A 17,500-nucleotide genomic window follows, 5' to 3' on the forward strand; every position below is an offset into this window, starting at 1 on the left:
TTAGAGTCAACCTAGCTAAAACCAAAATCCTAATAAGTAGGAAGGTAGATAAAACACAAACCCCTTCAGGTAGATGGCCCTGCTCAGTATGTAGAAAAGGAGTAGGTAGTAACTCTATAAGATGTACCCGGTGCAAGCTATGGACACATAAGAGGTGCAGCAACATCAAAGGCAGGTTAACTAGCAAGTTAGTTTTTGTTTGTGGCAGATGTTCAGGTGCAATAAAGACTGCAAACAAACAGGAAACAACTTCTATCTCATTCCAGGGTGAAAAACTAGAGGTAGTCGATAGCTTCCGCTATCTGGGCGACCAAGTTAGTAGTGGGGGTGGGTGCGCTGAAAGTGTAGCTGCTAGAATAAGAATAGCCTGGGCAAAGTTTAGAGAGCTCTTACCCCTGCTGGCGACAAAGGGACTCTCACTCAGAGTAAAAGGCAGACTGTATGACGCATGCGTACGAACAACCATGCTACATGGCAGTGAAATATGGGCTGTAACTGCTGAGGACATACGTAAGCTCGCAAGGAATGAAGCCAGTATGCTCCGTTGGATGTGTAATGTCAATGTGAATACCCGTCAGAGTGTAAGTATCTTGAGAGAAAAGCTGAACATTAGAAGCATCAGTTGTGGCGTGCAAGAGAGACGATTGCGCTGGTATGGACATGTGGTGAGAATGGATGAGGATAGCTGCGTGAAAAAGTGCCACACCCTAACAGTTGAGGGAACCCGTGGAAGAGGTAGGCCCAGGAAGACCTGGGCTGAGGTGGTGAGGCAAGACCTTCGTACATTGGGCCTCACCGAGGCGATGACTACGGACCGAGACCTTTGGAAATGGGCTGTGCGTGAGAAGATCCGGCAAGCCAAGTAAGATCGTTGCCAGTGCCCCTGGACTGGTTCTTGTGCGGGTGGCACATGAGATGCACCATTTTGAGCGTGGCCGTTGCCAGTACCGCCTGACTGGCTCCTGTAGGATTTTCGAGCGAGATCGTTGCCAGTGCCCCTGGACTGGCTTTTGCGGGTGGCACATAAAAGACACCATTTCGAGCGTGGCCGTTTTCGTGCGGGTGACACGTAAAAGCACCCACTACACTCTCTGAGTGGTTGGCGTTAGGAAGGGCATCCAGCTGTAGAAACTCTGCCAAATCAGACTGGAGCCTGGTGTTGCCATCCGGTTTCACCAGTCCTCAGTCAAATCGTCCAACCCATGCTAGCATGGAAAGCGGACGTTAAACGATGATGATGATGTATGTATGTGTATATATATATATATATATATATATATATATATATATATATGTATGTGTATGTATGTATATATGAAAACACTTGAGTTCTTTTTCTTTTATATATATGTATTTGTATGTATGTATGTATGTATGTATGTGCATGCGTGTGTTTACGTATGTGTTTGTATACATGTATGTATATGTATATGCGTATCTGTTTATTCGGTTATAGGCGTAGATGTATATGTATGAGTATATGTATGTGTCTATTTCTATTTATACATGTGTATATATGTGTGTATGGGGACATGCACACATATGGGTATATTTGTATAGGCATGGGTCGTATGTGCATATGTGTAAATGTGGACGTATGTGTGTATACGTGTGTGTGTATATATATGTGTATATATATGTGTGTATATGTGTATATGTCTTTATGTATGCATGTATGTTTTCACACAGTTATATGTATGTGTTGTCCAATTTTCTAACGTTTTTTTTTCAAGTGAATCACGTCATAACCTTATCCATCTATTGTTTTCATACTCGGTCATAATGTCTTACGTTTAAGATGATTCCCATGCATTCCCTGAAGAGAAGGTTACAATTTTAATATCACAGATCCCTATGGAGCACACAGGTTGTAATCCTTTGAAACATATGTAGGAATAAAGTATGCAATTATAACATGCGTTTTCTCCAATCCTTGAATTTTTAAATATACTCAAATACTCAAAATTTCAAGGAGTTCCTGCCTTAAAAACAGGAACTACACCACAGTTATTTTGTGTACTTTGCTACATTGGTTTCTATTAACCCATTTAGTCTATCCGAAGAATTTTTATTCATTAAGATAGAAGAAATACATATAATTATATATATATATATATATATATATATATATATATATATATATATATAAATCTGTATATATACACATAGATTTAAGTATGTACATATACGTATGTATGTATGTATGTATGTATACATTATTTATATTATATTATATATATATATATGTATGTATATATATAGGTGTAGGTGTGACAATGTGGTAAGAAGCTTGCTTCCCAACTACATGAGTGGATTTGGTAGATGGAAACTGAAAGAAGCCTGTCATGTGCTTGTATATATATATATATATATGTGTTTATGTCTTCGTAACTTAGCAGTTTGGCAAAAGCAACTGATAGAATATATACCACGCTTAACACAAACATAAATACTGGGGCCAGTTCATTTGACTAAAAGTTATTCAAGGCGGTGCTCCAGCATGGCAACAGTCTAATGACTGTATTAAGTAAAAGGTGAGAAAAGTGACAGAGGGTATTGCTAGAGACAACAGTTAAAACAACTTAAAAACCTCAAAAGCTCAGTGCTTTTGTGGCTTTCGAGTTGTTTTAACTGTTGTCTCTAGCAACAGCTGATGCTGGTCACTAGCCTCACTCACTTTGGTGACTTCTATTGAATTTGGTTGTAGGTTCAAATTGCTAATAAAGCCACCCATTTCATTTGTTCTGTGATGATATACCTCTCAGTATACGTCCTCACGGTCCTTCTTGTGACATTGAAGTTGGCCTATTTGCTATTCAGGACTTCTTCAACACCACCAGTCACCAACCCCGACCCCCGCCCCCCGTTCCGTGACCATCCCCTCCATGAGGAGCACCATCTTAAGGTCAGTCTTCACCACATGGTCTCCTAAGCCTTTCTTTGTCTCCGTCTTCAACTGTTTCCAATTGCTTTGGCCATCAGACGTCTCCCCTTCTACAACTGCCCCCCTCTCCTCCGTGTTCTTCACGTCTCCATAGCAACACAATCCTCTCTCTCTTGGCTCACACCATCGGACCCCTTCTATGTCCAGTGTATTTCTTTTCAGCTCCTGGTTTTCTGTGTATGCAGATTCAAGGACAATGCACATATACATACATGCATACATATAATATATATATATATACACACATAGATACATACATACAGATATACATATGTGTGTGCATACATATATGTGTATATATATTTAAATATATACATGCATACATAAACTCATATATGTATGTGTATATATGTGTGTATGCATATATATGTATATACGTGTGTGTGTGTATATATACATGTATGTATATGTATCTATATAAATGTATGTATGTATGTGTGTGTGTATACATATTGTGTATATGTATATATATATGTACACACATATATATACATATACACAATAATTCATAGATACATACACACACACACATATATATATACCCATATAGATGCACATAATATATATGTATATGTATGCACATATATATATATATATATATATATATATATACGTATACACACACACATATATATGTATATATATACACAGATATATGTACACATAATACACTTTTTGTCGCTGTTGCTATTAATGTTTCTGTTGTTATTGTTGTTGTTTTTTGTTGGCCATCAAAGCAAGCACTAAACTGGCCAATCAGCTACACCCATCTCTCTCTCTCTCTCTCTCCATCTCTTTGAAAACACTATCCCAACCACTCAGTTTTTTTTCATTATACACTTACATACATACATACATACATACATATATGCACACACACACACACAACCACATAGTTCTGGGTTCAGTTCCACCATGTGCTACCTTGGGCAAGTGTTTTTTACTACAGGCTTGTGAGTGGATTTGATAGATGGAAAATGGAAGAAGCCTCCGTGTGTGTGTGTGCGTCTATGTGTGTACATATAAGGCAGCAAGCTGACAGAATTGTTGGTCCTGAGACCAAATTGCTAAGTGCAGTTTGTCCATCTTTACATTCTGAGCTCAAATGGGAGGTGAATATGCAGCATCTATTTAACCATGTGACATCGTTAGGATATCACAAGCATTCATATTAATGCAAACATGTAAGCATGATTTCTTTCATGCGTGTATATATGGGCTTTTATGCAGATAGATGTATGTATGTCTGTGTGTGTGTGTGCATGCACATGTATGTATATGTAAACCAACAGGTCTACATACAGACGGGTAGGTACATAGGGTATATGAACAGACAACCACATATGCACATAGAGACTGAAACACATGACCACATATACACACACACTTTTTTTCACACAAAGACACATGTCCACACATATGGAGATGTACACCCATACATAAAAACATGGTACATAGCAGCAACACACACACACACACACACACACTCAGACATGCACACACAAGGAGACAGAGGTACATACATACATATACACACATGCACACACATACATAAAAACACACACAAACACAGGAATATGCAGAATACATACATGCATACATGTATGCATACACACCCATACATACATATATACATATGCACACACACGCAGACATACATACACACACATGAATGCATACATACACACACACTGAGACACACACATGCATAAATAACGGACAGAGTCAAGACTATTGATAAGTTTGCAAGACGCAACGAAAGTTTTAGGAAAATTAAAATAAGAAATAAGTGGAAATGTTACCGGTGAGTGTTAAATTTGAAGGCACAATAAGAAAATGACTCTCCCCAGACACAACAGAAGATGCTTCAACACACGAAATGACATAAAAAATCTTGCAAACCAAATCCAAAAAAACGAAATATATATATATATATATATATATATATATATATATATATATATGTATACACACATATGTATTTATTGTGTGTGTGTCATCATCATCATCATTTAGCGTCCATTGTCCATGCTGGTATGGGTTGGATGGTTTGACTGGGTTGGCACACTAGAAGGCTGCACCAGGCTCCTCTCTGATTTGGCATGGTTTTCTATAGCTGGATGCCCTTACATGCCAATTTGTACTGTACCAGTATCTGCCACAACTGCGGTTTTGCTCAGCTTGATGGGTCTTCTCAGTCATTGCCTCCATGAGGCCCAACACTTGAAAGGGACTCAGTCACTTTGCCTCCATGCAACCCATGTATATATATTATATATATACAACAAATCCATTTCAGTACAATCTTCTTTGTTTGCACGAGCCCTTCTTCTAACAAGCATCAGGATTGGGATTTTCTGCTGTCGTGTGGGAGCCTGATTGGTGAAATCAACTGAAATACTTCTCTAATATTGTAATGTCCTAACATATGTGCATGGGCACCACATAAAAAGGAACCCAGTTCACTCTGTAAAGTGGCTGGCATTAGTTAGGAAGGGCATTCAGTCATAGAAACCATACAAAACAGACAGTAGAGCTGCTCTGAAGAGTGCAGGGTTACATAATTGGACTGTTATCTAACAACCTATTAAGCCCCAAGTGCAAAACCGACTGGTAAGGATGGCCACAATGGATACATAGTACTATAATACTGTACACTTCAATCAATATATATATATATGTATATATATACACACGCTTTCCCAAGGTGCTATGCAGTGGGACTGAACTTGAAGCCATGAGATTACAAAATTAGTTTCTTTCCCACACAGCCATGCCTCTGTCTGTATGATAAATTTATTAAGTTTTCTTTTTTGTATATCACTACCTTAAGAATATAAAGGGTTGCTATTTTTAGTACAGTGCCTATAGAAGAGCTTCAAGTAGATAGTGGAGAACTGTTCCACCCCAGTCCAATATCACAGGACCATATGTTTATTGTGTCTACAGTGAATCTGTTTATGACACAGATGGGGGTTGTTTGCCTTATTGAAATTAGCTTAAAAAAAATTTTTTAAAGGGTGGGGTTTTGGGGTTTTTCTCTCAAAGTATTCTGTTACCCTATTTTTATTCACAACCCATGGGTGATTTATCTGAAACTCCTCTTTTCACCCTCCTTCAAAACTTTTTTTCACAACAAATCCAGATACAATTGTAATCTACTCCATTTGCAAAGAATTTTATCTTCAAATATTCATGTTTGTTGCATGCAGCTATGAGGAAACAAAGTTACGGTGTTGGGGTACACTTCTGTTGGACATTAATACAACCTTGAAACGTGTATCTCACAGTGAATTAAGACTGAATTGTGAAGTTGAAATCTTCAATTATAAAAGCCTCTTGAAAAGCACATGATAATTAAAATACATTAAAAGAGACCGACAGAAGTACTAGGCTTTCAAAGAATAAGTCCCGGGGTCGATTTCTTTGACTAAATGGTGGTGCTCCAAGGTGGCCACAATCAAAATGATTGAAACAAGTAAAAGAATATATTGCTAAGGCATTGAGATCCAAATAACCTGGTGTGAAACTGAATATACACCAGAATGACACATTAGTCAAGTAGGGAGCAGTAATAAGAAAAGGAATGACAAAGGAAGGAGCAATCATCCTAGAAAGTTCAGAAGATGATCGTTTATTCCTTTCTCATCTCTTCTCTTCTACATACATGTACACACACACACACACACAAACACATATAACTACAGATACATGCAAATTCAGGGATTGGAACAGGTAAACATCCCAGTAACATATGTCTCCCAGCTAGCAGAACCTTATTCTCTTGCAGGTTAATTTGAGATATTTTGACAACAATGTAACCTTCATTTAACTAAGGTGTATTCACCCTTATCAGTAGCTAGTGGAGTACCCCTCGTTAGGCTAATTACTATTTCTGAGGTTCTGCTGGTGATTTTATCTCCTCTGTTCCCTAATTTTCGAAAACATTTACAATCTTCTTTGACAATAAACCACTAATGTTCTTCAAAGTTGCTTTTTATACTTTCTACTATGGACTGCTTGAAGCTTACTCACTTCCTACACCTTGATCCTGAGATCTTGCACTTAAATATATACACACATATATATTTACATATATCAATATCTCTCTATCTATCAATCTAATACAACAGCAAGACTCTCATTGGCAAGACTCCCATCGGCAACGACTATTTAAGCAGGAGAATTAAAACGTTCGCTCTCTTTCTTCTTTCCCATTTCCTCTCACGCTTTTACATAGTGTTGGTGTATTTGTTGATTGTGTGAGGAGGGGTCGACTGTCTTGTGCTTTCTCTCCGCCTTAAGCAGGATCAGCAATGTCAACAGTAAGGAACATGTTCTATTCAGACCTTAGGGGGTCCGAATTGTCCTCTTCGGAGGAGCGGCTCGTACGAGCAGTTGATAGAATGGACAAGTGTTTAAGGAAGAAGAAAGATTTGCTGAAGTGACAGAAGTCACAAAAAAGGAGGTGGACCTGACAAACATGGAGAAATATGAGAAGATGGCACGTAGGATCGGTGGTGATGCTAAGTTGTCCCTACTCCAGAAAGTATTGGAAAATATGGGTAAGAAAACAGTAAATATATAAGGTGTACTCAGTGGAAGAAAGGAAAATTGAAAACGTTGAGGCAGAGGAAGCAGATTTGGAACAATTGTGGTTCAAGAAGGCAGGAAAGGCAAAAGAATATGCTGTAACCACAGAAACCTACATATCTTGGAAGAAGGACTTCCAGGATTAGGGTGGAGAGAATCCCACCAGAAACAGATGTGGCTTGGGTTGTGGCGGCTGTTCTTCTCGGAAGTAAAGAAGAAATAGCCGTCCTGCAGGCCACGAAAACAGAAAATTCTGTATGGAAAGAGCAAACATTGGACCTGATCATATTGGGTATTGGCAGAACCACTGAAAATATGGTGGAAACGGTGACCATTGGAGATGTAGTGTTGAGAGTGGGGGTGGAGGGCAGAACCCCTCGTTGCTTTAAATGTGGCTAAAAAAGGCCTCTGCAGAAGCAGAGAAGTCAGGAAGAAGTTAGAAAGGGGCCGGAGAAGGTGCAACAGGAAGAAAAGAGAAACAAAGAACAGTGGATGGTAGCTGAAGGAAGAGGAAGAAAGGACAGATTGAATTAGAACCCCAAGCCATACACCCCGTCCCACCCCACCTTCTCAGACACCCCCTCCACCCATTCCCCTCCGATACAAAGCAAGAGAAAAAAAACAAATACAAAAAAACACAAGGCTCAACAGGCTCCCCCTCCTCCCACTGGAAATTGTTTCGCGCGTGTTTGAAAGGCGTAGACCAAGAAGGGATCCAGAAGAGAACAAAATGGAGGATTGCAAGATTTGTGCATGTCAATGGATGGACAAACATTCAGGTGTCCGAAAGTAAAAAAAAGACGACGAAATATTGAGATTCAGGAGCAGTTATAAGTGTTGGAAGGTGAAATGTGATTTAAAGACGATATCAGACAATATAAAGTACGACGAACTGACCCAGAGATACTCCACAGCCATTACAAGCCTTCAATTCCATTACAACTTTCTCTCTCTCTCTCTCGAGCTATAGAAAGACAAATACACACGTTATATACCTACAGACATCTATATAAACACACATGTAATAATAAACAGACACGTTTCCTTAGAAACCTTTCACTAAAAAACACATTTTCGAAGGTGAGGGGCGTGACTGCATCCGCCCCCTTTTTCTTTAAACATGTTTTATAAATGACATTTGGCAGAAATACGTTTGAAAACAATAATAAACGAATGCTGAAATTATAAAAATTAGTAGTAACGAAGTCTGAACAAAAGCAAAAGCATGTTAGTGTTTTGTTTTGTCTTTATTGAAACAAGCGAAAGCCAATTAAAAGGAAATCTCTTTGCCTTACCTTGTTCGAAAATGTCTGCAATTCAGCAGAAGACATGAGCTGTGAAATGGTTTTGGCTTCTTTTGCGATTTCTGGCGCAGAATTTTTCAGCGAATAACTTGTATTTTTCGATTTTCTGGAGATAGAATTACAGAATAAAGGTGAATTTTGTGGTTTATGCTTTGTCGGGTGTTGAACGAGAGAAATGTTGAAATTTACCTTTTTCCCACACGTTCCAATTCACCGCCATTAATTGGCGCACACACCTGCTATCGCGCACGCGCACGCGAGTCGTGACTAGTCGATCCTACAATAACAATCTATTGCCAATGCATGTATGCACAAAACATGCAGGACGGTTTGTTTTGGTTTTTTTGAACAAAGTAAATAAAACACATTGTAAACAAAACGCAAACACCCTCATACATGTTTTGTGCGTGACGCGCGCTGGAGAGTCGTAGGATCCACTAGTCACGTCTCGCATGCGCGGATGCGCGCCCTGGATCCAATCTTCTTGAATCGTACCTTGATATAATGTTTTCATTTCAAAATAAAACCAACAAAAAAAATCTCCCATAATCTTTACCTCCGCTGATTTTTACATGCCCCGATGACCGATCTAAGAAATTTGGGGAACGATTTACCGTCTGGTGAATGGAACCGAGTATATGCAGATTACAATAGCTTGCCAAATTGTCAGTCATAAATTTTCTGCAAGAACGTTTTGTCTGATAACATTCTCCAACATCTCTGCACTCCTATCGAGCAGACGTTGAAGAAATCCTTTTTCTGGTTGTGGTGTCATAACATCCAACAACCCAAGTTTTGCGACACATTCGTCGTCCATTCTTCTTCTTTTTGAAGAACAAACTTTCATGGAACTCCACTCTATGGTCCGGACCAGCAATTGGAGTTTTGTCCGGCACCAGTTTTTTGCCAAACAAACATCTCTACAGAACTGGTGCCACTGAACGGCAGTTCTTATATCAATGCAATTTATTCTTGCAGATACCGTGACAGTTAATTCGAAAATGAAAAATAAAATTAAACACTAAATAAAAAAAAAATTCCATATAATGGCAGCTTGGAGTTTTCTCCAAAGGTTCCTTTCCTGATGGAAAGAGGAATTGTTTCTTTTTTACTTTTAGCTCACTTTCTTTTGACAAAATCCCGTCAATAGAACGACTAGAATTTTGAAAATTCATTGAACAGCCATGCTACATGGCAGTGAAACATGGGCTGTAACTGCTGAGGACATGCGTAAGCTCGCAAGGAATGAAGCCAGTATGCTCCGCTGGATGTGTAATGTCAGTGTGCATACCCGTCAGGGTGTAAGTATCTTGAGAGAAAAGCTGAACATAAGAAGCATTAGTTGTGGTGTGCAAGAGAGACGATTGCGCTGGTATGGACATGTGGTGAGAATGGATGAGGATAGCTGCGTGAAAAAGTGCCACACCCTAACAGTTGAGGGAACCCGTGGAAGAGGTAGGCCCAGGAAGACCTGGGCTGAGGTGGTGAGGCAAGACCTTCGAACATTGGGCCTCACCGAGGCGATGACTACTGACCGAGACTTTTGGAAATGTGCTGTGCGTGAGAAGATCCGGCAAGTCAAGTGAGATCGCTGCCAGTGCCCCTGGACTGGCTCTTGTGCGGGTGGCACATAAAAGACACCATTTTGAGCGTGGCCGTTGCCAGTACCACCTGACTGGCCCTCGTGCGGGTGACACGTAAAAGCACCCACTACACTCTCTGAGTGGTTGGCGTTAGGAAGGGCATCCAGCTGTAGAAACTCTGCCAAATTAGATTGGAGCTTGGTGTTGCCATCCGGTTTCACCAGTCCTCAGTCAAATCGTCCAACCCATACCAGCATGGAAAGCGGACGTTAAACGATGATGATGATGATTGAATGTGTGCAAGCAGACGGTTTTTTCATTGGCAATATGTTTTGTTTTCAGATAATCTATAATGTTCTCTGGTGCAAGGTACAATAAAAATTGCAATCTGGGTGCACACAATGTAAAATAAATTCGGAAAAATAGCAACAACTGCTTCTTTTTAAAGGGTACAAATATTGGGAAGAAGACGATGATGAATGTTGCTGATGGGATGTTCACACACACACACACACACACACGTAGATAAACCTAGACGAAGTCCCATTTTGGAAGTATGTTTAAAGTTTTTAGAAGACGTATGACGGAGAATTATTCAATATCGTGTTTGCTTCTATAAGAATCGCTTACTTTAAAGCGAAAAAACAGGACCGACGTATACAACAGGTGTGTAGAACCTGCTATTTCGCTTGTTTTAGCCGTTCATAAGTGATCTATAAGTAAACATTTCATACAACGACCATGACGATGTCACCTTTTCTATCCGAGTATCGACCTTCAAAGGCATCCATCATCACCTTCATTCACTCTATCTCTCGGCCTTTCTCTCTCATACGTGCGCGCACCGACACAAAAGCCTAATTTTGCTCTAACATCATGGTTCTATGCAACTGTTGCAATATCACTCTTTATGAAGGAGTTTTTCCGTTTCCATTACATTTTTCCTGGAACACGGTATCCTGCCGTTTACCCACATTTGTCTTCCTCAAATCACACCCTACTCTCTTATCTATGTATATATGTATGTATGAGCCAATGGAGACTTCTACATAGTAGCCAGACCTGGTAGAAATAGCACCCAAATCTCCCTCAAATCGCACCTTACTGTTTTATGTATGTACACATGTATATACTAGCTGGGGCGTACACTGTAATTCCTGGGGAAGCAGGGCTTATCCCTTGGTTCCGTTCTCATAATTGTTTCGCTAATCCAGTAAGAACAATACAAAGTATGTAGCCCTTAAAACGGTTTCTGTGCATTTACAGAGAATACTGAAGTGTCTTACACAGGATCTTGTTGTTAGGAATTCCTAATAAGTTATGAATACCCAAATTGTGAAGTCAGTCATGTAATACCATGAAATTAGTTACCCGATAGTAAGAGTTCACATAAAGTAGTGCCGAAAAGGGCTGTAATACGTTCCCAGAGTATATAGAACATAGGGGGAAATACTAATAAGGTATGTATACTAAAATCATGAAGCATGTTACGTAATAACAGGCTAATCAGATATGAGATAATAACAAGTCAAAGTAAATAATTGTGAAAAAGGCTTTTGTGTGTTCCCAGAGAATATTACCCTCAGCAGCGCTAATGTTGGTATATTCGTGAATAAGTCACTAACCGAAATAAGGGGATCTCTTGTTTAGGAAAATACTATTTACTCGTTTAAGCGATACACTACTGATTTTACCCTTTTTACACCTGTTACCTCTTTTTTTCTCTTAATATTTTTCTCGTTTTGTTTTTCTTTTCTCTCTCCTCTTCCTCTCCTACCATTATCCCCAACAGCTGTAGGATGCAGCCCCACCCACAACAAGGTTACATTACAAGAGTGGATGGACCCTATCGACTGTGACATGGAGGTGCAGACGGTGTGTAGCCAGCTGATAGCCCGACAGACACAACTCCAGTGAGTATCTTTACTTTGTAAAGAGGGAGGGGTTGATCAGAGACAGACAGGGCAGAGCCCGAGGCCCTTTCCATTGTCACCAAGACAGGTGGCAGTGGAAGAGAAACAGCAAGGTATCAACTGACCCTAATAACCCTTGCCCAAATATTTGCAATGCCATCTACAACATAGGCCTTTGTTGTGTATGAACATGGTTACAGCATCAGCGGTGGCTCTCCCGGAACAGCTGCCAACACAAAACTATTATAGAACGTTTTATATTTTATTCTTTTTCTTGTTTCAGTCATTTGACTCCACCCAAGCTGGAGCACTGCCTTGGAGAATTTTTAGTTGAATCAAATTGACCTCAACACTTGTTTTTTGTTTTTGTAAACCTGGTATTTATTCTATATATATATATATATATATATATATATATATATATATATATATATATATATATATATATATATATAAATATATTTTGTTTTTGGATATATATATATATTATATGTGTGTGTGTGTATACACACATATATTTAATTCACAATATATAACTCCAAATTAAACGTATTCCAAACGAACAGGACCAACAAAGACAATTAAGGGAGAAACTAACACTTGGAAAACATGAAGACAGAAATAGAACTGCTTAAGCTTAGAGCGCTGAGCAATGAAGAAAAATTGAAGAACATGGATGAGGAAATCTACAACGAATTAAAGAAACATTGAGATGGTCAACGCTTGGAAAGTGTCTTTAAACTGTGGCAAACAACTTGTGAAGCTGAAGAAACAAACTCGCTACAAGGCTGGCAAAGACAAAGCAATTTGTTTATTAACTACGAAACACAGTTCATCGTAGAATAGGCATCGGATAAGCCCTTGCTGAAGGAAAATAAAGCAAAAACATACACAGAAATGAACCCAGGCTTATCGAACACAAACCAGAGACGGACAAGGGGAGGCAACTCCACCGACATTACATCCCCCAAATAACTTAAACAATCAGAAAATCTGGACGGAATCTTCATGGCATTCAAGTAATCCTGTGGAGCTCCTAGAAAAGCTCCTTAATGTATCGTTCTACAAAACACATAGAATATATAGGAGAAGAGAAAACAAGAAGGAGTGTATATTTATTTCTCATTCTATAGAATAATATAAATTATTTACATGCTTTTAAGTTAGAAAATAATTTGTCAAGATATTGGAATTTTGTTATTGTTAAATAAAATTTCATCAAACTGTTTCTCTGTCATTTATGACTTTGTGTGTGTGTGTGTGTGTGTGTAGAAAGGTTTATGTTCTTTGTTTTTTTGTTTTTGGCACGTAATTCATTGTTTTTTGTTTTCTATATTAATTTTCTGCTTTTCTCTCTCTCTCTCTCTCTCCATTTTCCAGACATATCATTCAAGACACTGAGGAAAAACCACAAGTGGGGAAGCAAGATTCAAACAGGCAAGGGGCAGGTCCAGCCCCTCGCAAGTTGAATAAAAATATGGCCAAACAGCTTCTTGAGATCTCGGAACAACTACGACTGATGCAGCAGGCGATAGATGAGCCATCGAAGGACTCTAAATAGTTATTGTGATAAGGAGAGGGGGTCGTGGTGGGAATGGGGTGACAGTGATGGTGGAGCAGTGGGGGGGGGGGGGGGTTAGAGGAGAGAGAATTTGCCACTCTCACACTTTTCATTGCTCACCACAAACTTCACAATCAAACCTCTTGTGCCTATAATTGTGTGTGTGTGTGTGTGTGTGTCCATATATATGTATATATATATACATACATATATATATATATATATATATATATATATATATATATATATATAAGTTTTAACAAAGAGAATGGGTTGAGCAACACCTCTTTTGGCATAATGCTACAATTGTCTCATTTTTTACCAGAAAATCATTGCTGAAATATTACTATATATAATATATGAAATAATAGATTGAATCAGTATTAATCCAGTAATATTGACAAATGGCAAGTCTTCTCTGTCCATTCTCTTTGTTAATATTTATATTTATATAAACCTTATTGGTACTTTATGGATTACAGATGCATGTTGAGCAATACGATCAATATTCCCTGTAAAATGTTATCTGATAGCCAATACCTGTAGACAGGCTTTATAAAGCAAACTACAAAGTCAATACCCCAATTGAATTTATATATTTTTATGTGTGTGTATATATATATATATATATATATATATATATATATATATATATATATACATGTGTGTGTGAGTGTATATATATATATATATAAATAGATATAGATATATATGATGATAGATCATCATCATCATCATCATCGTTTAAACGTCCGCTTTCCATGCTAGCATGGGTTGGACGACTTGACTGAGGACTGGTGAAACCGGATGGCAACACCAGGCTCCAATCTAAGTTTGGCAGAGTTTCTACAGCTGGATGCCCTTCCTAACGCCAACCACTCAGAGAGTATGTATATATATATATACATACACACACACTTACCTGTATGTGTACATATACATTCGTATGTATATTTGAACGAAATCAGAAACTATTAGGTTTTGGTACAGTGACTATTATTGTTATTATTATTAACGTTGTTGTTGTCGTTGTTGTCACAAATATTGTTAGAACCGGTGTAATGAAAATTCCATTGTTTTCCGTGTTTCTGCCCCCAGGATTCCTTTCTCATCAGGGCAACTGCTTCCTGTGTCATTACCCCTTCTCTTCTCCATCTCTTCCACCTTCTCTCTCCCTCTCCCTCTCTCTCTCTCCTCTCACCACAATGTTTTCAAATATTTCTTCCCCCCCCCCCCACACACACAATCAATCATATTTATATACACACATGCACATGGCTGAGTGGTAAGACGTTTGCTTCCCAACCACATAGTTCCAGGTTCAGTCCCAATACATGGCACTTTGGTCAAATGTCTTCTACTGTAGCCTTAGACCAACCAGATCTTTGTAAGCGGATTTGGTAGGCAAAAACTGAAAGGCGCCCATCATGTATGTATACATATATATATGTGTGTATATATATATATATATATATATATGTGTGTATATATATGTATATATATTACGTTTATGGATTTGGTTTGCAAGATTTCTTTATGTGATTTCGTGTGTTGAAGCATATTCTTTTGTGTCTGGGGAGAGTCATTTTCTTATTGTGCCTTAAAATTTAACACACTCACCGGTAAAATTTCCACTTATTTCTCAAGAGTCAAGACTATTGAAAAGGTCGCAAGACACAACGAAAATTTTAGGAAAATAAAAATAAGAAATAAGTGGAAATTTAACCGGTGAGTGTTAAATTTTAAGGCACAATAAGAAAATGCCTCTCCCCAGACACAACAGAATATTGTTGTTTGTTGTTTATAGTTTCAGCTTAGAGCTGCGGCCATGCTGATGCACCGCCGTGTTGCTACACTGTTATTACAGGGAGCCTCCTACAATATGTGGCACTTGGTGAAGAATGGAGTTTGATTTAGCAACCCTCATTTGCACCTCTTGCCGTGAAGTAGGCTCATCTGGGACTCTCGACAGAAAGAGGTCCAGCTTTGATTTAAAAACCCCTACATCTACTTTGTGCAGATTGCTCAGGCTCTTTGGGAGAATATTAAAAAGCTGTGGGCCCCTGAATCCCAAGCTGTTGCAGTAACTGATCCTGAAGCACGATGGCATTGCTGGGATCTTTGGCACTATGCAGTGTCGTCCCGTTCTAGCATTGGTGTAGCTTTCAATGCCAAAATTTGGCACAATTCCTTCCAGGATCTTCCAGATGTATATTACTGCATACCTCTCCCGCCTTCTCTCCAGGGAGTAGAGTCTTAGCTGTTTCAGCCTTTCCCAGTAGCCGAGCAGTTGCAAAGAGACAATCTTCTTTGTGAATCTTCTCTGGATCGCTTCAAGGTCTGCTGTTAATTTCACACTGCTGGGTGACCACAGCTGTGAGCAGTAGTCCAGGCAGCTGAGGACGAATGTCCTCCAGAGGATCATCATGGCTTCCTTATCTCTGGTTCTGAATGTTCTCAGGATCCATCCAGCCAGTCACCTGCACTTTGTTGCCATCCTGGTAATGTGCACGTGGAAAGAGGTATCATCACTCATGTCGATACCCAGGTCTCTCACTGATTTAGGCTCTGGGATTGAAATTCCCTGCGGACCAGTGTACTCTGTAAGTTTCATATTCAGTTTTGGATGTTGGTAGCGCAGGGCTTGGAATTTTTCAGCATTAAACAGCACATTATTATCCTCAGCCCATCTGTAAACTGAGTCCAACTCCTGCTGCAGATGTGCAACATTACTGGAGTTCTGTATTTTCTGCGAGACTTTCGTATCGTCTGCGTAGCTTGCAAGAGTGGCTATCTGGGCACTTGAAGGCATATCTGAGAGAGCGACTATAAAAAGCAATGGTCCTAAGACATATATATATGTAAGGATATATATAATAGCAAACGCACCCGTCCTTTGGACAATTTAAGTTGCTTTGGTGGTATTTTTTTTCACCAAATAATTGAACTACTGAGAAGGCTTATGAATAGCATGGCAGTCTATGTTTCTGATTAACCTAGGAATGGGAGATCGAATTGAAGGCTGGATATTGTGGAGATCTCGCGCTTTAATTATCATAGCACATATAAGTTGGCAAGCGATGAAAAGTTAAGCTACCGAAGTGTTTTGGGAGTAGGTTACAGATAATGACTCCAAAATATAGTTGTTTTATATGAAAGCGAAGTTCCTTGTCAGAAACAGCCACATAAATGGTGGAAAGAAATTGAAGGGAGACATTGAGACTTCCCCTCTGCGAGTTTAACAGCAAAGGGAGCTATTTCTTCAGAGAGATAAGCTAACAAAAGCCCCTTTATTCTGTCTTCCGACATAGCCTGCACGTAAACAGCGAATGCCGCATAAAGTTAAATTGCTTAGGAGCTTTCTGAAAGATACGTAGCGTTTTCGATAGTGAAAGCAAAACTCGGCAGAGTTATGATGTAAAACCCCCTTATGTGCTAAGACCCCCTCATAACTTTTTTCATTTTTCCGAAATTTGTTTCAATTCTGTCTGCTCTTTTACTTGTTTCAGTCATTTGACCGCGGCCATGCCGGAGCACCGCCCTTTAGTCGAGCAAATCGACACCAGGACCCACTCCTTGCAAGCCCAGCACCTATTCCATCG

General features: G+C 39.2%; 1 long non-coding RNA gene across 4 annotated transcripts in view; it reads left to right on the top strand.

Annotated features, from left to right (window-relative positions):
• LOC149134900 (uncharacterized) overlaps nucleotides 1-14,891 on the top strand; it is a 17,337-nt gene extending 2,446 nt beyond the window's left edge. Inside the window, exons 1-3 of one of the 4 annotated variants that reach the window (XR_016242141.1) lie at nucleotides 1-581; nucleotides 12,217-12,337; nucleotides 13,718-14,891. The exon at nucleotides 1-581 is cut by the window's left edge and continues 302 nt beyond it. This is a non-coding gene — a long non-coding RNA (uncharacterized LOC149134900). The remainder of the gene's footprint in view (nucleotides 582-12,216; nucleotides 12,338-13,717) is intronic. The other 3 variants (XR_016242142.1, XR_016242140.1, XR_016242139.1) reach the window with 3 other exon arrangements.
• Nucleotides 14,892-17,500: the final 2,609 nt, after the last annotated feature.

This window comes from Octopus bimaculoides, chromosome 6, assembly GCF_046866305.1.
Source record: "Octopus bimaculoides isolate indiv1 chromosome 6, ASM4686630v1, whole genome shotgun sequence".
Lineage (NCBI taxonomy): Eukaryota > Metazoa > Mollusca > Cephalopoda > Octopoda > Octopodidae > Octopus > Octopus bimaculoides.